Here is a 26666-nt window from a genome sequence, read left to right on the forward strand (position 1 = left end):
AACATGGAAATATCTACACCGCTATCTGTAAACATGGAAATATCTACACAGCTATCTCTATAAACATGGAAATATCTACACCGCCATCTGTATAAACATGGAAATACCTACAAAGTCATCTGTATAAACATGGAAATATCTACACAGCTATCTCTATAAACATGGAAATATCTACACCGCCATCTGTGTAAACATGGAAATAACTACAAAGTCATCTGTATAAACATGGAAATATCTACACCGCCATCTGTATAAACATGGAAATATCTACACAGCCATCTGTATATACATGGAAATATCTACACCGCCATCTGTATAAACATGGTAATAACTACACCGCTATTTGTATAAACAAGGAAATATCTACACCGTGATTTCTATAAACATGGAAATACCTTCACCGCCATCTCTATAAACATGGAAATATCTACACCCCTATCTGTATAAACATGGATATATCGACACCGCTATCTCTATAAACATGGAAAAATCAACACCGCTATCTCTATGAACATGGAAATATCTACACCACCATCTCTATAAACATGGAAATATCTACACCACGATCAGTATAAACATGGAAATATCTACACCGCTATCTGTATAAACATGGAACTATCTCCACTGCTATCTGTATAAACATGGAAATATCTACACCGCCATCTGTATAAACATGGAAATACTTACAAAGTTATCTGTATAAACATGGAAATATCTACACCGCCATCTGTACAAACATGGAAATATCTACACAGCCATGTGTATATACATGGAAATATCTACACCGCTATATATATAAACATGGAAATAACTACACCGCTATCTGTATAAAGATGGAGATATCTACACCGCCATCTACATATCCATGGAAATATCTGCACCGCCATCTGTATAAACATGGAAATATCTACACGGTCATCTGTGTATAGATGGAAATATCAACACCTCCATCTGTACAAACATGGAAATATCTTCACCGCTATCTGTATAAACATGGAAATATCTACACCTCGGTCTGTATAAACATGGAAATATGTACACTGCTATCTGTATAAACATGGAAGTATCTACACCGCTATCTCTATAAACATGGAAATATCTACACCGTGATCTGTATAAACAAGGAAATATTTACACCTCTATCTGTATAAACATGGAAATATCTACACCACGATCTGTATAAACATGGAAATATCTACACCGCCATCTGTATAAACATGGAAATATCTACACCGCTATCTGTAAACATGGAAATATCTACACAGCTATCTCTATAAACATGGAAATATCTACACCGCCATCTGTATAAACATGGAAATACCTACAAAGTCATCTGTATAAACATGGAAATAGCTACAAAGCCATCTGTATAAACATGGAAATATCTACACAGCCATCTGTATATACATGGAAATATCTACACTGCTACATGTATAAACGTGGAAATAACAACACCGCTATCGGTATAAACATGGAAATAGCTACAACGCCATCTACATTTCAATGGAAATATCTGCGCCGCCATCTGTATAAACATGGAAATATCTACGCGGTCATCTGTGTATAGATGGAAATATCAACACCGCCGTCTTTACAAACATGGAAATATCTGCACCGCTATCTGTATAAACATGGAAATATCTACACCGCGGTCTGTATAAACATGGAAATATCTAAACCGTTATCTGTATAAACATGGAAATATCTACACCGCTATCTCTATAAACATGGAAATATCTAAACCGTGATCTGTATAAACATGGAAATATTTACACCGCTATCTGTATAAACATGGAAATTTCTACACCGTTATCTGTATAAATATGGAAATGTCTACACCGCTATCTGTATAAACATGGAAATATCTACACCGCCATCTGTATAAACATGGAAATATCTACAGCACCATCTCTATAAACATTGAAATATCGACACTGCCATCTGTAAAAACATGGAAATATCTACAAAGTCATCTGAATAAACATGGAAATATCTACACCACCATCTGTATAAACATGGAAATAACTACAATACCATCTGTATACACATGGAAATATCTACACAGTCATCTGTATAAATATGGAAATAACTACACTGCCATCTGTATAAACATGGAATTACCTACACTGCCATCTGTAGAAAGATGGAAGTATCTACACCGCTATCTCTATAAATATGGAAATATCTACACCGCCATCTCTATAAACATGAAAATATCTACACTGCCATCTCCATAAAGATGGAAGTATCTACTCCGCCGTGTGTATAAACACGGAAATATCTACACCACCATCTGTGAAAACATGGAAATATCTACACCGCTATCTATATAAACATGGAAATAACTACACCGCTATCTGTATAAACATGGAAATATCTACACCGCCATCTACATATCCATGGAAATATCTGCACCGCCATCTGTATAAACATGGAAATATCTACACGGTCATCTGTGTATAGATGGAAATATCAACACCTCCATCTGTACAAACATGGAAATATCTTCACCGCTATCTGTATATATATGGAATTATCTACACCGCGGTCTGTATAAACATGGAAATATCTACACTGCTATCTGTATAAACATGGAAATATCTATACCGCTATCTCTATAAACATGGAAATATCTACACCGTGATCTGTATAAACATGGAAATATTTACACCGCCATCTGTATAAACATGGAAATATCTACACTGCTATCTGTAAACATGGAAATATCTACACAGCAATCTCTATAAACATGGAAATGTCTACACCGCCATCTGTATAAACATGGAAATACCTACAAAGTTGTCTGTATAAACATGGAAATATCTACAAAGCCATCTGTATAAACATGGAAATATCTACACAGCCATCTGTATATACATGGAAATATCTACACCGCTATCTGTATTAACGTGGAAATAACAACACCGCTATCGGTATAAACATGGAAATACCTACAACGCCATCTACATATCCATGGAAATATCTGCGCCGCTATCTGTATAAACATGGAAATATCTACGCGGTCATCTGTGTATAGATGGAAATATCAACACCGCCATCTTTACAAACATGGAAATATCTGCACCGCTATCTGTATAAACATGGAAATATCTACACCGCGGTCTGTATATACATGGAAATATCTACACTGCTATCTCTATAAACATGGAAATATCTATACCGCTATCTCTATAAACATGGAAATATCTACACCGTGATCTGTATAAACATGGAAATTTTTACACCACTATCTGTATAAACATGGAAATATCTACACCACGATCTGTATAAACATTGAAATATCTACACCGCCATCTGTATAAACATGGAAATATCTACACCGCTATCTGTAAACATGGAAATATCTACACAGCTATCTCTCTAAACATGGAAATATCTACACCGCCATCTGTATAAACATGGAAATACCTACAAAGTCATCTGTATAAACATGGAAATATCTACAAAGCCATCTGTATAAACATGCAAATATCTACACAGCCATCTGTATATACATGGAAATATCTACACCGCTATCTGTATTAACGTGGAAATTTCTACACCGTTATCTGCATAAATATGGAAATGTCTACACCGCTATCTCTATAAACATGGAAATATCTACACCGCCATCTGTATAAACATGGAAATATCTACAGCGCCATCTCTATAAACATTGAAATATCGACACTGCCATCTGTAAAAACATGGAAATATCTACAAAGTCATCTGAATAAACATGGAAATATCTACACCACCATCTGTATAAACATGGTAATAACTACACCGCTATTTGTATAAACAAGGAAATAGCTACACAGTGATCTGTATAAACTTGGAAATATCTTCACCGCCATCTCTATAAACATGGAAATATCTACAACCCTATCTATATAAACATGGAAATATCCACACTGCTATCTCTATAAACCTGGAAAAATCAACACCGCTATCTCTGTGAACATGGAAATATCTACACCGCCATCTCTATAAACATGGAAATATCTACACCACGATCAGTATAAACATGGAAATATCTACACCGCTATCTGTTTAAACATGGAAATATCTCCACTGCTATCTCTATAAACATCGAAATATCTACACCGCCATCTGTATAAACATGGAAATACTTACAAAGTTATCTGTATAAACATGGAAATATCAACACCGCCATCTGTATAAACATGGAAATATCTACACAGCCATGTGTATATACATGGAAATATCTACACCGCTATCTATATAAACATGGAAATAACTACACCGCTATCTGTATAAACATGGAAATATCTACACCGCCATCTACATATCCATGGAAATATCTGCACCACCATCTGTATAAACATGGAAATATCTACACGGTCATCTGTGTAAAGATGGAAATATCAACACCTCCATCTGTACAAACATGGAAATATCTTCACCGCTATCTGTATAAACATGGAATTATCTACACCGCGGTCTGTATAAAAATGGAAATATCTACACTGCTCTCTGTATAAACATGGAAATATCTATACCGCTATCTCTATAAACATGGAAATATCTACACCGTGATCTGTATGAACATGGAAATATTTACACCGCTATCTGTATAAACATGGAAATATCTACACCACGATCTGTATAAACATGGAAATATCTACACCGCCATCGGTATAAACATGGAAATATCTACACCGCTATCTGTAAACATGGAAATATCTACACCGCCATCTCTATAAACATGAAAATATCTACACTGCCATCTCCATAAAGATGGAAGTATCTACTCCGCCATGTGTATAAACACGGAAATATCTACACCACCATCTGTGAAAACATGGAAATATCTACACCTCTATCTGTATAAGCATGGAAATATCTACAACGCGATCTGTATAAACATGGAAATATCTTCACCACGATCTGTATAAACATGGAAATATCTACACCGCTATCTGTATAAACATGGTAATACCTACACCACCATCAATTTAAACATGGAAATATCTACACCGCCATCTGTATAAACATGGAAATATCTCCAATGCCATCTGTAGAAAGATGGAAATATCTACACCGCTATCTCTATAAATATGGAAATATCTACACCACCATCTCTATAAACATGAAAATATCTACACTGCCATCTCCATAAAGATGGAAGTATCTACTCCGCCATGTGTATAAACACGGAAATATCTACACCACGATCTGTGAAAACATGGAAATATCTACACCGCTATCTGTATAAACATGGAAATATCTACACCGCTATCTGTATAAACATGGAAATATCTACACAGCCATCTGTATATACATGGAAATATCAACACCGCCATCTGTATAAACATGGTAATAACTACACCGCTATTTTTATAAACAAGGAAATAGCTACACCGTGATCTGTATAAACATGGAAATATCTTCACCGCCATCTCTATAAACATGGAAATATCTACACCCCTATCTGTATAAACATGGAAATATCCACTCCGCTATCTCTATAAACATGGAAAAATCAACGCCGCTATCTCTATGAACATGGAAATATCTACACCGCCATCTCTATAAACATGGAAATATCTACACCGCTATCTGTATAAACATGGAAATATCTCCACTGCTATCTCTGTAAACATCGAAATATCTACACCGCCATCTGTATAAACTTGGAAATACTTACAAAGTTATCTGTATAAACATGGAAATATCTACACCGCCATCTGTATAGACATGGAAATATCTACGCAGCCATGTGTATATACATGGAAATATCTACACCGCTATCTATATAAACATGGAAATAACTACACCGCTATCTGTATAAACATGGAAATATCTACACTGCCATCTACATATCCATGGAAATATCTGCACCGCCATCTGTATAAACATGGAAATATCTACACGGTCATCTGTGTATAGATGGAAATATCAACACCTCCATCTGTACAAACATGGAAATATCTTCACCGCTATCTGTATAAACATGGAATTATCTACACCGCGGTCTGTATAAACATGGAAATATCTACACTGCTATCTGTATAAACATGGAAATATCTATACCGCTATCTCTATAAACATGGAAATATCTACACCGTGATCTGTATAAACATGGAAATATTTACACCGCTATCTGTATAAACATGGAAATACCTACACCACGATCTGTATAAACATGGAAATATCTACACCGCGATCTGTATAAACATGGAAATATCTACACCACTATCTGTAAACATGGAAATATCTACACAGCTATCTCTATAAACATCGAAATATCTACACCGCCATCTGTATAAACATGGAAATACCTACAAAGTCATCTGTATAAACATGGAAAGATCTACGCAGCTATTTCTATAAACATGGAAATATCTACAATGCCATCTGTATAAACATGGAAATATCTACACAGCCATCTGTATATACATGGAAATAACTACACCGCCATCTATATAAACATGGTAATAACTACACCGGTATTTGTATAAACAAGGAAATAGCTACACCGTGATCTGTAGAAACATGGAAATGTCTTCACCGCCATCTCTATAAACATGGAAATATCTACACCCATATCTGTATAAACATGGAAATATCCACACCGCTATCTCTATAAACATGGAAAAATCAACACCGCTATCTCTATGAACATGGAAATATCTACACCGCCATCTCTATAAACATGGAAATATCTACACCACGATCAGTATAAACATGGAAATATCTACACCCCTATCTGTATAAACATGGAAATATCTCCACTGATATCTCTATAAACATCGAAATATCTACACCGCCATCTGTATAAACATGGAAATACTTACAAAGTTATCTGTATAAACATGGAAATATCTACACAGCCATATGTATATACATGGAAATATCTACACCGCTATCTATATAAACATGGAAATAACTATACCGCTATCTGTATAAACATGGAAATATCTACACCGCCATCTACATATCCATGGAAATATCTGCACCGCCATCTGTATAAACATGGAAATATCTACACGGTCATCTGTATATAGATGGAAATATCAACACCTCCATCTGTACAAACATGGAAATATCTTCACCGCTATCTGTATAAACATGGAAATATCTACACCGCGGTCTGTATAAACATGGAAATATCTACACTGCTATCTGTATAAACATGGAAATATCTATACAGCTATCTCTATAAACATGGAAATATCTACACCGTGATCTGTATAAACATGGAAATATTGACACCGCTATCTGTATAAGCATGGAAATATCTACACCACGATCTGTATAAACATGGAAATATCTACACCGCCATCTGTATAAACATGGAAATATCTACACCGCTATCTGTAAACATGGAAATATCTACACAGCTATCTCTAGAAACATGGAAATATCTACACCGCCATCTGTATAAACATGGAAATACCTACAAAGTCATCTGTAAAAACCTGGAAATATCTACAAAGCCATCTGTATAAACATGGAAATATCTACACAGCCATCTGTATATACATGGAAATATCTACACCGCTATCTGTATTAACGTGGAAATAACAACACCGCTATCGGTATAAACATGGAAATATCTACAACGCCATCTACATATCCATGGAAATATCTGCGCCGCCATCTGTATAAACATGGAAATATCTCCGCGGTCATCTGTGTATAGATGGAAATATCAACACCGCCATCTTTGCAAACATGGAAATATCTGCACCGCTATCTGTATAAACATGGAAATATCTACACCGCGGTCTGTATAAACATGGAAATATCTAAACCGCTATCTGTATAAACATGGAAATATCTACACCGCTATCTCTATAAACATGGAAATATCTAAACCGTGTTCTGTATAAACATGGAAATATTTACAACGCTATCTGTATAAACATGGAAATTTCTACACCGTTATCTGTATAAATTTGGAAATGTCTACACCGCTATCTCTATAAACATGGAAATATCTACACCGCCATCTGTATAAACATGGAAATATCTACAGCGCCATCTCTATAAACATTGAAATATCTACACTGCCATCTGTAAAAACATGGAAATATCTACAAAGTCATCTGAATAAACATGGAAATATCTACACCACCATCTGTATAAACATGGAAATAACTACAATACCATCTGTATACACATGGAAATATCTACACAGTCATCTGTATAAATATGGAAATAACTATACCGCCATCTGTATAAACATGGAATTATCTACACTGCCATCTGTAGAAAGATGGAAATATCTACACCGCTATCTCTATAAATATGGAAATATCTACACCACCATCTCTATAAACATGAAAATATCTACACTGCCATCTCCATAAAGATGGAAGTATCTACTCCGCCATGTGTATAAACACGGAAATATCTACACCACGATCTGTGAAAACATGGAAATATCTACACCGCTATCTGTATAAACATGGAAATATCTACACCGCTATCTGTATAAACATGGAAATATCTACACAGCCATCTGTATATACATGGAAATATCAACACCGCCATCTGTATAAACATGGTAATAACTACACCGCTATTTTTATAAACAAGGAAATAGCTACACCGTGATCTGTATAAACATGGAAATATCTTCACCGCCATCTCTATAAACATGGAAATATCTACACCCCTATCTGTATAAACATGGAAATATCCACTCCGCTATCTCTATAAACATGGAAAAATCAACACCGCTATCTCTATGAACATGGAAATATCTACACCGCCATCTCTATAAACATGGAAATATCTACACCGCTATCTGTATAAACATGGAAATATCTCCACTGCTATCTCTATAAACATCGAAATATCTACACCGCCATCTGTATAAACTTGGAAATACTTACAAAGTTATCTGTATAAACATGGAAATATCTACACCGCCATCTGTATAAACATGGAAATATCTACGCAGCCATGTGTATATACATGGAAATATCTACACCGCTATCAATATAAACATGGAAATAACTACACCGCTATCTGTATAAACATGGAAATATCTACACTGCCATCTAGATATCCATGGAAATATCTGCACCGCCATCTGTATAAACATGGAAATATCTACACGGTAATCTGTGTATAGATGGAAATATCAACACCTCCATCTGTACAAACATGGAAATATCTTCACCGCTATCTGTATAAACATGGAATTATCTACACCGCAGTCTGTATAAACATGGAAATATCTACACTGCTATCTGTATAAACATGGAAATATCTATACCGCTATCTCTATAAACATGGAAATATCTACACCGTGATCTGTATAAACATGGAAATATTTACACCGCTATCTGTATAAACATGGAAATATCTACACCACGATCTGTATAAACATGGAAATATCTACACCGCCATCTGTATAAACATGGAAATATCTACACCACTATCTGTAAACATGGAAATATCTACACAGCTATCTCTATAAACATGGAAATATCTACACCGCCATCTGTATAAACATGGAAATACCTACAAAGTCATCTGTATAAACATGGAAATATCTACGCAGCTATTTCTATAAACATGGAAATATCTACACCGCCATCTGTATAAACATGGAAATAACTACAAAGTCATCTGTATAAACATGGAAATATCTACAAAGCCATCTGTATAAACATGGAAATATCTACAGAGCCATCTGTATATACATGGAAATAACTACACCGCCATCTATATAAACATGGTAATAACTACACCGGTATTTGTATAAACAAGGAAATAGCTACACCGTGATCTGTAGAAACATGGAAATGTCTTCACCGCCATCTCTATAAACATGGAAATATCTACACCCATATCTGTATAAACATGGAAATATCCACACCGCTATCTCTATAAACATGGAAAAATCAACACCGCTATCTCTATGAACATGGAAATATCTACACCGCCATCTCTATAAACATGGAAATATCTACACCACGATCAGTATAAACATGGAAATATCTATACCCCTATCTGTATAAACATGGAAATATCTCCACTGATATCTCTATAAACATCGAAATATCTACACCGCCATCTGTATAAACATGGAAATACTTACAAAGTTATCTGTATAAACATGGAAATATCTACACAGCCATATGTATATACATGGAAATATCTACACCGCTATCTATATAAACATGGAAATAACTACACCGCTATTTGTATAAACATGGAAATATCTACACCGCCATCTACATATCCATGGAAATATCTGCACCGCCATCTGTATAAACATGGAAATATCTACACGGTCATCTGTGTATAGATGGAAATATCAACACCTCCATCTGTACAAACATGGAAATATCTTCACCGCTATCTGTATAAACATGGAAATATCTACACTGCGGTCTGTATAAACATGGAAATATCTACACTGCTATCTGTATAAACATGGAAATATCTATACAGCTATCTCTATAAACATGGAAATATCTACACCGTGATCTGTATAAACATGCTAATATTTACACCGCTATCTGTATAAACATGGAAATATCTACACCACGATCTGAATAAACATGGAAATATCTACACCGCCATCTGTATAAACATGGAAATATCTACACCGCTATCTGTAAACATGGAAATATCTACACAGCTATCTCTAGAAACATGGAAATAACTACACCGCCATATGTATAAACATGGAAATACCTACAAAGTCATCTGTAAAAACCTGGAAATATCTACAAAGCCATCTGTATAAACATGGAAATATCTACACAGCCATCTGTATATACATGGAAATATCTACACCGCTATCTGTATTAACGTGGAAATAACAACACCGCTATCGGTATAAACATGGAAATATCTACAACGCCATCTACATATCCATGGAAATATCTGCGCCGCCATCTGTATAAACATGGAAATATCTCCGCGGTCATCTGTGTTTAGATGGAAATATCAACACCGCCATCTTTGCAAACATGGAAATATCTGCACCGCTATCTGTATAAACATGGAAATATCTACACCGCGGTCTGTATAAACATGGAAATATCTAAACCGCTATCTGTATAAACATGGAAATATCTACACCGCTATCTCTATAAACATGGAAATATATAAACCGTGTTCTGTATAAACATGGAAATATTTACAACGCTATCTGTATAAACATGGAAATTTCTACACCGTTATCTGTATAAATTTGGAAATGTCTACACCAATATCTCTATAAACATGGAAATATCTACACCGCCATCTGTATAAACATGGAAATATCTACAGCGCCATCTCTATAAACATTGAAATATCTACACTGCCATCTGTAAAAACATGGAAATATCTACAAAGTCATCTGAATAAACATGGAAATATCTACACCACCATCTGTATAAACATGGAAATAACTACAATACCATCTGTATACACATGGAAATATCTACACAGTCATCTGTATAAATATGGAAATAACTACACCGCGATCTGTATAAACATGGAAATATCTTCACCACGATCTGTATAAACATGGAAATATCTACACCGCTATCTGTATAAACATGGTAATATCTACACCACCATCAATTTAAACTTGGAAATATCTACACCGCCATCTGTATAAACATGGAAATATCTACAATGCCGTCTGTAGAAAGATGGAAATATCTACACCGCAATCTGTGTAAACATGGAAATATCTACACCGCTATCTGTATAAACATGGAAATATCTACACCGCGATCTGTATAAACATGGAAATATCTACACAGCTATCTCTATAAACATGGAAATATCTACACCGCCATCTGTATAAACATGGAAATATCTACACAGCCATCTGTATATACATGGAAATATCTACACCGCCATCTGTATAAACATGGTAATAACTACACCACTATTTGTATAAACAAGGAAATAGCTACACCGTGATCTGTATAAACATGGAAATATCTTCACCGCCATCTCTATAAACATGGAAATATCTACACCCCTATCTGTATAAACATGGAAATATCCACACCGCTATCTCTATATACATGGAAAAATCAACACCGCTATCTCTATGAAAATGGAAATATCTACACGGCCATCTCTATAAACATGGAAATATCTACACCACGATCAGTATAAACATGGAACTATCTCCACTGCTATCTGTATAAACATGGAAATATCTCCACTGCTATCTCTATAAACATTGAAATATCTACACCGCCATCTGTATAAACATGGAAACACTTACAAAGTTATCTGTATAAACATGGAAATATCTACACCGCCATCTGTACAAACATGGAAATATCTACACACCCATGTGTATATACATGGAAGTATCTACACCGCTATCTATATAAACATGGAAATAACTACACCGCTATCTGTATAAAGATGGAGATATCTACACCGCCATCTACATATCCATGGAAATATCTGCACCGCCATCTGTATAAACATGGAAATATCTACACGGTCATCTGTGTATAGATGGAAATATCAACACCTCCATCTGTACAAACATGGAAATATCTTCACCGCTATCTGTATAAACATGGAATTATATACACCATGGTCTGTATAAACATGGAAATATCTACACTGCTATCTGTATGAACATGGAAATATCTATACCGCTATCTCTATAAACATGGAAATATCTACACCGTGATCTGTATAAACATGGAAATATTTACACCGCTATCTCTATAAACATGGAAATATCTACACTACGATCTGTATAAACATGGAAATATCTACACCGACATCTGTATAAACATGGAAATATATACACCGCTATCTGTAAACATGGAAATATCTACACAGCTATCTCTATAAACATGGATATATCTACACCGCCATCTGTATAAACATGGAAATACCTACAAAGTCATCTGTATAAACATGGAAATATCTACACGGTCATCTGTGTATAGATGGAAATATCAACACCGCCATCTGTACAAACATGGAAATATCTGCACCGCTATCTGTATAAACATGGAAATATCTACACCGCGGTCTGCATAAACATGGAAATATATAAACCGCTATCTGTATAAACATGGAAATAACTACACCGCTTTCTCTATAAACATGGAAATATCTAAACCGTGATCTGTATAAACATGGAAATATTTACACCGCTATCTGTATAAACGTGGAAATTTCTACACCGTTATCTGTATAAATATGGAAATATCTACACCGCTATCTCTATAAACATGGAAATAGCTACACGGCAATCTGTATAAACATGGAAATACGTATACAGTCATCTGTGTAAACATGGAAATATCTACACCACCATTTGTATAAACATGGAAATATCTACAATGCCATCTGTATACACATGGAAATACCTACACGGCAATCTGTGTATAGATGGAAACATCAACACCGCCATCTGTACAAACTTGGAAATATCTATACTGCTATCTCTATAAACATGGAAATATCTATACTGCGGTCTGTATAAACATGGAAATATCTACACCGGTATCTGTATAAACATCGAAATATCTACACCACTATCTGTATAAACATGGAAATATATACATCGCTAACTGTAGAAACATGGAAATATCTGCACCGCTATCTATATAGACATGGAAATATCTACAAAGCCATCTGTATAAACATGGAAATACCTACACAGTCATGTGTAGGAACATGGAAATATCTACACTGCCATCTGTGTAAACATAGAAATATCTAAACAGCCCTCTGTATAAATATGGAGATAACTGCATAGGCATCTGTAAAAACATGGAAATATCTGCACCGCTATCTGTATAAACATGGAAATACCTTCACCGCTGTCTGTATAAACATGGAAATATGTACACTGCTATGTGTATAAACATGGAAATAACTCCACTGCTGTCTGTATAAACGTGGAAATATCTCCTCCGTTATCTGTATAAACATGGAAATATCTACACTGCTATCTCTATAAACATGGAAATATCTACACCGCCATCTCAATAAACATGAAAATATCTACACTGCCATCTCCATAAACATGGAACTAACTACTCCGCCATCTGTATAAACATGGAAACATCTACACCGCCATCAGTGTGAATAAGGAAATATCTACAATGCCATCTGTATAAAGATATAAATATCTGCACCGCGAGCTGCATAAACATGGAAATATCTACATCGCTATCTGTATAAACGTGGAAATACCAACACTGCTATCGGTATAAACATGGAAATATCTACAACGCCATCTATATATACATGGAAATATCTACACCGCTATGTCTATAAACATGGAAATACGTACACCGCTATCTCTATAAACGTGGAAATATCTACACCGCTATCTGTATAAACATGGAAATATCTACACCGCTATCTGTATAAACATGGAAATATCTACACCGCGATCTGTATGAACATGGAAATATCTACACCCCTATCTGTATAATCATGGAAATATCTTCACCACGATCTGTATAAACATGGAAATATCTACATCGTTATCTGTGTAAACATGGTAACATCTACACCACCATCTATATAAACATGGAAATATCTACACCACCATCTGTATAAACATGGAAATATCTACAATGCCATCTGTAGAAAGATGGAAATATCTACATCGCAATCTGTGTAAATATGGAAATATCTACACCGATATCTGTAAAAACATGGAAATATCTACACCGCTATCTGTATAAACATGGAAATATCTACACCGCGATCTGTATAAACATGGAAATATCTACACCGTGAACTGTATAAGCATGGAAATATCTACACCGCTATCTGTATAAACATGGAAATATCTACACAGCTATCTCTATAAACATGGAAATATCTACACCGCCATCTGTATAAACATGGAAATAACTACAAATTCATCTGTATAAACATGGAAATATCTACAAAGCCATCTGCATAAACATGGAAATATCTACACAGACATCTGTATATACATGGAAATATCTACACCGCCATCTGTATAAACATGGTAATAACTACAACGCTATTTGTATAAACAAGGAAATAGCTACACCGTGATCTGTATAAACATGGAAATAACTTCACCGCCGTCTCTATAAACATGGAAATATCTAGAAACCTATCTGTATAAACATGGAAATATCCACATCGCTATCTCTATAAACATGGAAAAATCAGCACCGCTATCTCTATGAACATGGAAATATCTACACCGCCATCTCTATAAACATGGAAATACCTACACCACGATCAGTATAAACATGGAAATATCTACACCGCTATCTGTATAAAGATGGAAATATCTCCACTTCTATCTCTATAAACATCGAAATATCTTCACCGCCATCTGTATAAACATGGAAATACTTACAAAGTTATCTTTATAAACATGGAAATATCTACACCGCCATCAGTATAAACATGGAAATATCTACACAGCCACGTGTATATACATGGAAATATCTACACCGCTATCTATATAAACATGGAAATAACTACACCACTATCTGTATAAACATGGAAATATCTACACCGCCATCTACATATCCATGGAAATATCTGCACCGCCATCTGTATAAACATGGAAATATCTACACATTCATCTGTGTATAGATGGAAATATCAACACCGCTATCTGTGAAAACCTGGAAATATCTTCACCGCTATCTGTATAAACATGGAAATATCTACACGGTCATCTGTGTATAGATGGAAATATCAACACCTCCATCTGTACAAACATGGAAATTTCTTCACCGCTATCTGTATAAACATGGAAATATCTACACTGCGCTCTGTATAAACATGGAAATATCTACACTGCTATCTGTATAAACATGGAAATATCTATACATCTATCTCTATAAACATGGAAACATCTACACCGTGATCTGTATAAACATGGAAATATCTACACCGCTATCTGTATAAACATGGTAATATCTACACCACCATCAATTTAAACATGGAAATATCTACAACGCCATCTGTATAAACATGGAAATACCTACAATGCCATCTGTAGAAAGATGGAAATATCTACACCGCAATCTGTGTAAACATGGAAATATCTACACCGATATCTGTAAAAACATGGAAATATCTACACCGCTATCTGTATAAACATGGAAATATGTACACCGCGATCTGTATAAACATGGAAATATCTACACCGCGATCTGTATAAACATGGAAATATCTACACAGCTATCTCTATAAACATGGAAATATATACACCGCCATCTGTATAAACATGGAAATATCTACACAGCCATCTGTATATACATGGAAATATCTACACCGCCATCTGTATAAACATGGTAATAACTACACCGCTATTTGTATAAACAAGTAAATAGCTACACCGTGATCTGCAGAAACATGGAAATATCTTCACCGCCATCTCTATAAACGTGGAAATATCTACACCCCTATCTGTATATACACGGAAATATCCACACCGCTATCTCTATAAACATGGAAAAATCAACACTGCTATCTCTATGAACATGGAAATATCTACACCGCCATCTCTATAAACATGGAAATATCTACACCACGATCACTATAAACATGGAAATATCTACACCGCTATCTGTATAAACATGGAAATATCTCCACTGCTATCTCTATAAACATCGAAATATCTACTCCGCCATCTGTATAAACATGGAAATACTTACAAAGATATCTGTATAAACATGGAAATATCTACACCGCCATCTGTATAAACATGGAAATATCTACACAGCGATGTGTATATACATGGAAATATCTACACCGCTATCTATATAAACATGGAAATAACTACAACGCTATCTGTATAAACATGGAAATATCTACACCGCCATCTACATATCCATGGAAATATCTGCACCGCCATCTGTATAAACATGGAAATATCTACACTGCTATCTGTATAAACATGGAAATATCTATACCGCTATCTCTATAAACATGGAAATGTCTACACTGTGATCTGTATAAACATGGAAATATTTACACCGCTATCTGTATAAACATGGAAATATCTACACCACGATCTGTATAAACATGGAAATATCTACACCGCCATCTGTATAAACGCGGAAATATCTACACCCCTATCTGTAAACATGGAAATATCTACACCGTTATCTGTATTAACATGGAAATAACAACACCGCTATCGGTATAAACACGGAAATATCTACACCACCATCTGTGAATACATGGAAATATCTACACCGCTATCTGCATAAACATGGAAATACCTACAACGCCATCTGCATGTCCATGGAAATATCTACGCCGTCATGTGTATAAACATGGAAATATCTACACTGCCATCTGTGTATAGATGTTAATATCAACACTGCCATCTGTACAAACATGGAAATATCTACACCGCTATCTATATAAACATGGAAATATCTGCACTGCCATCTGTAAAAACATGGAATTACCTATACAGTCATCTGTATAAACATGTTAATATCTACAATGCCATCTGTATACACATGGAAATACCTACACGGCAATCTGTGTATAGATGGAAACATCAACACCGCCATCTGTACAGACATGGAAATATCTACACTGCGGTCTGTATAAACATGGAAATATCTACACCGTAATCTGTATAAACATGGAAATATCTACACCGCTGTCTCTATAAACATGGAAATATGTACACCGCTATGTGTATAAACATGGAAATAACTCCACTGCTGTCTGTATAAACATGGAAATATCTAAACCGTGATCTGTATAAACATGGAAATATCTACACTGCTATCTGTAAACATGGAAATATCTACACAGCTATCTCTATAAACATGGAAGTACCTACACCGCCATCTGTATAAACATGGAAATACCTAAAAAGTCATCTGTATAAATATGGAAATATCTACACAGCCATCTGTATAAACATGGAAATATCTACACAGCCATCTGTATATACATGGAAATATATACACCGCTATTTGTATAAACATGGAAATAACTACACCGCTATTTGTATAAACAAGGAAATATCTACACCACCATCTGTTTAAACATGGAAATATATACACAGACATCTGTTTATACATGGAAATATCTTCACCGCTATCTGTATAAACATGCTAATAACTACACCGCTATCTTTAAATGTGTATAATAAATGTGGAAATATTTGCACCGCTATCCCTATAAACGTGGTAATATCAACACCGCGATGTTTATAAACATGGAAATATCTACACCATGATCTGTATAAACATGAAAATATCTGCACCGCGATCTGTATAAACATGGAGATATCTACACCGTTATCTGTATAAATATGGAAATATCTACACCGCTATCTCTATAAACATGGAAATATCTACACCACCATCTGTATAAACATAGAAATATCTACAATGCCATCTGTATACACATGGAAATACCTACACGGCAATCTGTGTATAGATGGAAACATCAACACCGCCATCTGTACAAACTTGGAAATATCTACACTGCTATCGCTATAAACATGGAAATATCTACACTGCGGTCTGTATAAAATTGCAAACATCTACACCGGTATCTGTATAAACATGGAAATATCTACACCACGATCTGTATAAACATGGAAATATATACACCGCTATCTGGATAAACATGGAAATATCTGCACCGCTATCTCTATAGACATGGAAATATCTACAAAGCCGTCTGTATAAATTTGGAAATACCTACACCGTCATGTGTAGGAACATGGAAATATCTACACTGCCATCTGTATAAACATAGAAATATCTACACATCCCTCTGTATAAATATGGAGATATCTGCATAGGCATCTGTATAAACATGGAAATATCTGCACCGCTATCTGTATAAACATGGAAATACCTACACCGTTGTCTGTATAAACATGGAAATATGTACACCGCTATGTGTATAAACATGGAAATAACTCCACTGCTGTCTGTATAAACATGGAAATATCTCCTCCATTATCTGTATAAACATGGAAATATCTACAGCGCCATCTCTATAAACATTGAAATATCTACACTGCCATCTGTAAAAACATGGAAATATCTACAAATTCATCTGAATAAACATGGAAATACCTACACCACCATCTGTATAAACATGGAAATAGCTACAATACCATCTGTATACACATGGAAATATCTACACAGTCATCTGTATAAATATGGAAATATCTACACCGCCATCTGTATAAACATGGAATTATCTACACTGCCATCTGTAGAAAGATGGAAATATCTACACCGCTATCTCTATAAATATGGAAATATCTACACCGCCATCTCTATAAACATGAAATTATCTACAGTGCCATCTCCATAAAGATGGAACTAACTACTCCGCCATCTGTATAAACATGGAAACATCTACACCGCAATCAGTGTGAATAAGGAAATATCTACAATGCCATCTGTAAAGATATAAATATCTGCACTGCGAGCTGTATAAACATGGAAATATCAACATCGCTATCTGTATAAACGTGGAAATAACAATACCGCTATTGGTATAAGCATGGAAATATCTATACGGCCATCTGTGTATAGATGGAAACACCAGCACCGCCATCTGTAAAAACATGGAAATACCTATACAGTCATCTGTATAAACATGAAAATATCTACAATGCCGTCTGTATACCCATGGAAATATCTACACAGCCATCTGTATAAATATGTAAATATCTGCACTGCTTAGTCTATAAACATAGAAATATCTACACCGCCATCTCTATAAACATGAAAATACCTACACTGCCATCTCCATAAAGATGGAAGTATCTACTCCGCCATGTGTATAAACACGGAAATATCTACACCACCATCTGTGTAAACATGGAAATATCTACACCGCCATCTGTATAAACATGTAAATATCTACACTGCTATCTCTATAAACATGGAAATATCTACACCGCCATCTCTATAAACATGAAAATATCTACACTGCCATCTCCATAAACATGGAACTAACTACTCCGCCCTCTGTATAAACATGGAAACATCTACACCGCCATCAGTGTGAATAAGGAAATATCTACATTGACATCCGTATAAAGATATAAATATCTGCACCGCGAGCTGTATAAACATGGAAATATCTACATCGCTATCTGTATAAACGTGGAAATACCAACACCGCTATCGGTATAAACATGGAAATATATACAACGCCATCTACATATCCATGGAAATATCTGAGCCGCCATCTGTATAAACATGGAAATATCTGCACGGTCATCTGTGTATAGATGGAAATATCAACACCGCCATCTGTACAAACATGGAAATATCTGCACCGCTATCTGTATAAACATGGAAGTATCTACACCGCGGTCTGTATAAACATGGAAATATATAAACCGCTATCTGTATAAACATGGAAATATCTACACCCCTTTCTCTATAAACATGGAAATATCTACACCGTGATCTGTATAAACATGGAAATATTTACACCGCTATCTGTATAAACATGGAAATTTCTACACCGTTATCTGTATAAATATGGAAATATCTACACCGCTATCTCTATAAACATGGAAATAGCTACACGGCCATCTGTATAAACATGGAAATACGTATACAGTCATCTGTATACACATGGAAATACCTACACGGCAATCTGTGTATAGATGGAAACATCAACACCGCCATCTGTACAAACTTGGAAATATCTATAGTGCTATCTCTATAAACATGGAAATATCTACACTGCGGTCTGTATAAACATGGACATATCTACACCGGTATCTGTATAAACATGGAAATATCTACACCACGATCTGTATAAACATGGAAATATATACATCGCTATCTGTAGAAACATGGAAATATCTGCACCGCTATCTATATAGACATGGAAATATCTACAAAGCCATCTGTATAAACATGGAAATACCTACACAGTCATGTGTAGGAACATGGAAATATCTACACTGCCATCTGTGTAAACATAGAAATATCTAAACAGCCCTCTGTATAAATATGGAGATATCTGCATAGGCATCTGTAAAAACATGGAAATATCTGCACCACTATCTGTATAAAGATGGAAATACCTACACCGCTGTCTGTATAAACATGGAAATATGTACACTGCTATGTGTATAAACATGGAAATAACTCCACTGCTGTCTGTATAAACGTGGAAATATCTCCTCCGTTATCTGTATAAACATGGAAATATCTACAGCGCCATCTCTATAAACATTGAAACATCTACACTGTCGTCTGTAAAAACATGGAAATATCTACACAGTCATCTGAATAAACATGGAAATATCTACACCACCATCTGTATAAACATGGAAATAGCTACAATACCAGCTGTATACACATGGAAATAGCCACACAGTCATCTGAATAAACATGGAAATATCTACACCACCATCTGTATAAACATGGAAATACCTACAATACCATCTGTACACACATGGAAATATCTACACAGACATCTCTATAATATGGAAATATGTACACCGCCATCTGTATAAACATAGAAATATCTACAATGACATCTGTAGAAAGATGGAAGTATCTACACCGCTATGTCTATAAATATGGAAATTTCTACACCGCCATCTCTATAAACGTGAAAATATCTACACTGCCATCTCCATAAAGATGGAAGTATCTACTCCGCCATGTGTATAAACACGGAAATATCTACACCACCATCTGTGAAAACATGGAAATACCTTCAACGCTATCTGAATAAACATGGAAATATCTACACCGCCATCTGCATGTCCATGGAAATATCTACGCCACCATATGTTTAAACATGGAAATATCTACACGGCCATCTGTGTATAGATGGAAATATCAACACCGCCATCTGTACAAACATGGAAATATCTACACCGCTATCTCTATAAACATGGAAATATCTGCACTGCCATCTGTAAAAACATGTAAATACCTATACAGTCATCTGTATAAACATGGAAATATCTACAATGCCATCTGTATACACATGGAAATATCTACACAGCCATCTGTATAAACATGTAAATATCTACACTGCTATCTCTATAAACATGGAAATATCTACACCGCCATCTCTATAAACATGAAAAAATCTACACTGCCATCTCCATAAACATGGAACTAACTACTCCGCCATCTGTATAAACACGGAAACATCTACACCGCCATCAGTGTGAATAAGGAAATATCTACAATGCCATCTGTATAAAGATATAAATATCTGCACCGCGAGCTGCATAAACATGGAAATATCTACATCGCTATCTGTATAAACGTGGAAATATCAACACCACTATCGGTATAAACATGGAAATATCTACAACGCCATCTATATAAACATGGAAATATCTACACCGCTATGTCTATAAACATGGAAATACCTACACCGCTATCTCTATAAACATGGAAATATCTGCACAGCTATCTGTATAAACATGGAAATATCTACACAGCTATCTGTATAAACATGGAAATATCTACACAGCTATCTGTGTAAACTTGGAAATATCTACACAGCTATCTGTGTAAAATTGGAAATATCTACATAGCAATCTGTGCAAAGATGGAAATATCTACACTGCTAGCTCTGCAAACATGGAAATATCTACACCGCTATCTGTATAAACTTGGAAATATCTATACCGCAGCATCTATAAACATGGAAATATCTACACCGCCATCTGTATAAACATGGAAATAACTACAAAGTCATCTGTATAAACATGGAAATATCTACAAAGCCATGTGTATAAACATGGAAATATCTACACAGCCATCTGTATATACATGGAAATATCTACACCGCCATCTGTATAAACATGGTAATAACTACAATGCTATTTGTATAAACAAGTAAATAGCTACACCGTGATCTGTATAAACATGGAAATATCTTCACCGCCATCTCTATAAACATGGAAATATCTACACCCCTATCTGTATAAACATGGAAATATCCACACCGCTATCTCTATAAACATGGAAAAATCAACACCGCTGTCTCTATGAACATGGAAATATCTACACCGCCATCTCTATAAACATGCAAATACCTACACCACGATCAGTATAAACATGGAAATATCTACACCGCTATCTGTATAAACATGGAAATATCTCCACTTCTATCTCTATAAACATCGAAATATCTACACCGCCATCTGTATAAACATGGAGATACTTACAAAGTTATCTGTATAAACATGGAAATATCTACACCGCCATCTGTATAAACATGTAAATATCTACACAGCCATGTGTATATACATGGAAATATCTACACCGCTATCTATATAAACATGGAAATAACTACACTGCTATCTGTATAAACATGGAAATATCTACACTGCCATATACATATCCATGGAAATATCTGCACCGCCATCTGCATAAACATGGAAATAGCTACACGGTCATCTGTGTATAGATGGAAATATCAACACCTCCATCTGTACAAACATGGAAATATCTTCACCTCTATCTGTATAAACATGGAAATATCTACACCGCGGTCTGTATAAACATGGAAATATCTACACTGCTCTCTGTATAAACATGGAAATATCTATACTGCTATCTCTATAAACATGGAAATATCTACACCGTGATCTGTATAAACATGGAAATATTTACACCGCTATCTGTATAAACATGGAAATATTTACACCGCTATCTGTATAAACATGGAAATATCTACACCACGATCTGTATAAACATGGAAATATCTACACCATCATCTGTATAAACATGGAAATATCTACACTGCTATCTCTATAAACATGGAAATATCTACACCGCCATCTCTATAAACATGAAAATATCTACACTGCCATCTCCATAAACATGGAACTAACTACTCCGCCATCTGTATAAACATGGAAACATCTACACCGCCATCAGTGTGAATAAGGAAATATCTACAATGCCATCAGTATAAAGATATAAATATCTGCACCGCGAGCTGCATGAACATGGAAATATCTACATCGCTATCTGTATAAACGTGGAAATACCAACACTGCTATCGGTATAAACATGGAAATATCTACAACGCCATCTATATATACATGGAAATATCTACACCGCTATGGCTATAAACATGGAAATACGTACACCGCTATCTCTATAAACATGGAAATATCTACACCGCTATCTGTATAAACATGGAAATATCTACACCGCTATCTGTATAAACATGGAAATATCTACACCGCGATCTGTATGAACATGGAAATATCTACACCCCTATCTGTATAAACATGGAAATATCTTCACCACGATCTGTATAAACATGGAAATATCTACATCGTTTTCTGTGTAAACATGGTAACATCTACACCACCATCTATATAAACATGGAAATATCAACACCGCCATCTGTATAAACATGGAAATATCTACAGTGCCATCTGTAGAAAGATGGAAATATCTACATCGCAATCTGTGTAAACATGGAAATATCTACACCGATATCTGTAAAAACATGGAAATATCTACACCGCGATCTGTATAAACATGGAAATATCTACACCGTGAACTGTATAAACATGGAAATATCTACACCGCTATCTGTATAAACATGGAAATATCTACACAGCTATCTCTATAAACATGGAAATATCTACACCGCCATCTGTATAAACATGGAAATAACTACAAATTCATCTGTATAAACATGGAAATATCTACAAAGCCATCTGCATAAACATGGAAATATCTACACAGACATCTGTATATACATGGAAATATCTACACCGCCATCTGTATAAACATGGAAATATCTACAGTGCCATCTGTAGAAAGATGGAAATATCTACATCGCAATCTGTGTAAACATGGAAATATCTACACCGATATCTGTAAAAACATGGAAATATCTACACCACGATCTGTATAAACATGGAAATATCTACACCGTGAACTGTATAAACATGGAAATATCTACACCGCTATCTGTATAAACATGGAAATATCTACACAGCTATCTCTATAAACATGGAAATATCTACACCGCCATCTGTATAAACATGGAAATAACTACAAATTCATCTGTATAAACATGGAAATATCTACAAAGCCATCTGCATAAACATGGAAATATCTACACAGACATCTGTATATACATGGAAATATCTACACCGCCATCTGTATAAACATGGTAATAACTACAACGCTATTTGTATAAACAAGGAAATAGCTACACCGTGATCTGTATAAACATAGAAATAACTTCACCGCCATCTCTATAAACATGGAAATATCTAGAAACCTATCTGTATAAACATGGAAATATCCACATCGCTATCTCTATAAACATGGAAAAATCAACACCGCTATCTCTATGAACATGGAAATATCTACACCGCTATCTCTATAAACATGGAAATACCTACACCACGATCAGTATAAACATGGAAATATCTACACTGCTATCTGTATAAACATGGAAATATCTCCACTTCTATCTATATAAACATCAAAATATCTACACCGCCATCTGTATAAACATGGAAATACTTACAAAGTTATCTGTATAAACATGGAAATATCTACAGCGCCATCTGTATTAACATGGAAATATCTACACAGCCATGTGTATATACATGGAAATATCTACACCGCTATCTATATAAACATGGAAATAACTACACCACTATCTGTACAAACATGGAAATATCTACACTGCCATCTACATATCCATGGAAATATCTGCACCGCCATCTGTATAAACACGGAAATATCTACACGTTCATCTGTGTATAGATGGAAATATCAACACCGCTATCTGTGCAAACCTGGAAATATCTTCACCGCTATCTGTATAAACATGTAAATATCTACACCGCGGTCTGTGTAAACATGGAAATATCCACACTGCTATCTGTATAAACATGGAAGTATCTACACCGCTATCTCTATAAACATGGAAATATCTACACCGTGATCTGTGTAAACATGGAAATATTTACACTGCTATCTGTATAAACATGGAAATATCTACACCGCGATCTGTATAAACATGGAAATATCTACACCGCCATCTGTATAAACATGGAAATATCTACACCGCTATCTGTAAACATGGAAATATCTATACAGCTATCTCTCTAAACATGGAAATATCAACACCGCCATCTGTATAAACATGGAAATACCTACAAAGTCATCTGTATAAACATGGAAATATCTACAAAGCCATCTGTATAAACATGGAAATATCTACACAGCCATCTGTATATACATGGAAATATCTACACCGCTATCTGTATAAACGTGGAAATAACAACACCGCTATCGGTATAAACATGGAAATATCTACAACGCCATCTACATATCCATGGAAATATCTGCGCCGCCATCTTTATAAACATGGAAATATCTACGCGGTCTTCAGTGTATAGATGGAAATATCAACACAGCCATCTTTACAAACATGGAAATATCTGCACCGCTATCTGTATAAACATGGAAATATCTACAACGCGGTCTGTATAAACATGGAAATATCTAAAACGTTATCTGTATAAACATGGAAATATCTACACCGCTATCTGTATAAACTTGGAAATATCTAAACCGTGATCTGTATAAATATGGAAATATTTACACCACTATCTGTATAAACATGGAAATTTCTGCACCGTTATCTGTATAAATATGGAAATGTCTACACCGCTATCTCTATAAACATGGAAATATCTACACCGCCATCTG

Source organism: Pan troglodytes, chromosome 13 (genome assembly GCF_028858775.2).
Source record: "Pan troglodytes isolate AG18354 chromosome 13, NHGRI_mPanTro3-v2.0_pri, whole genome shotgun sequence".
Lineage (NCBI taxonomy): Eukaryota > Metazoa > Chordata > Mammalia > Primates > Hominidae > Pan > Pan troglodytes.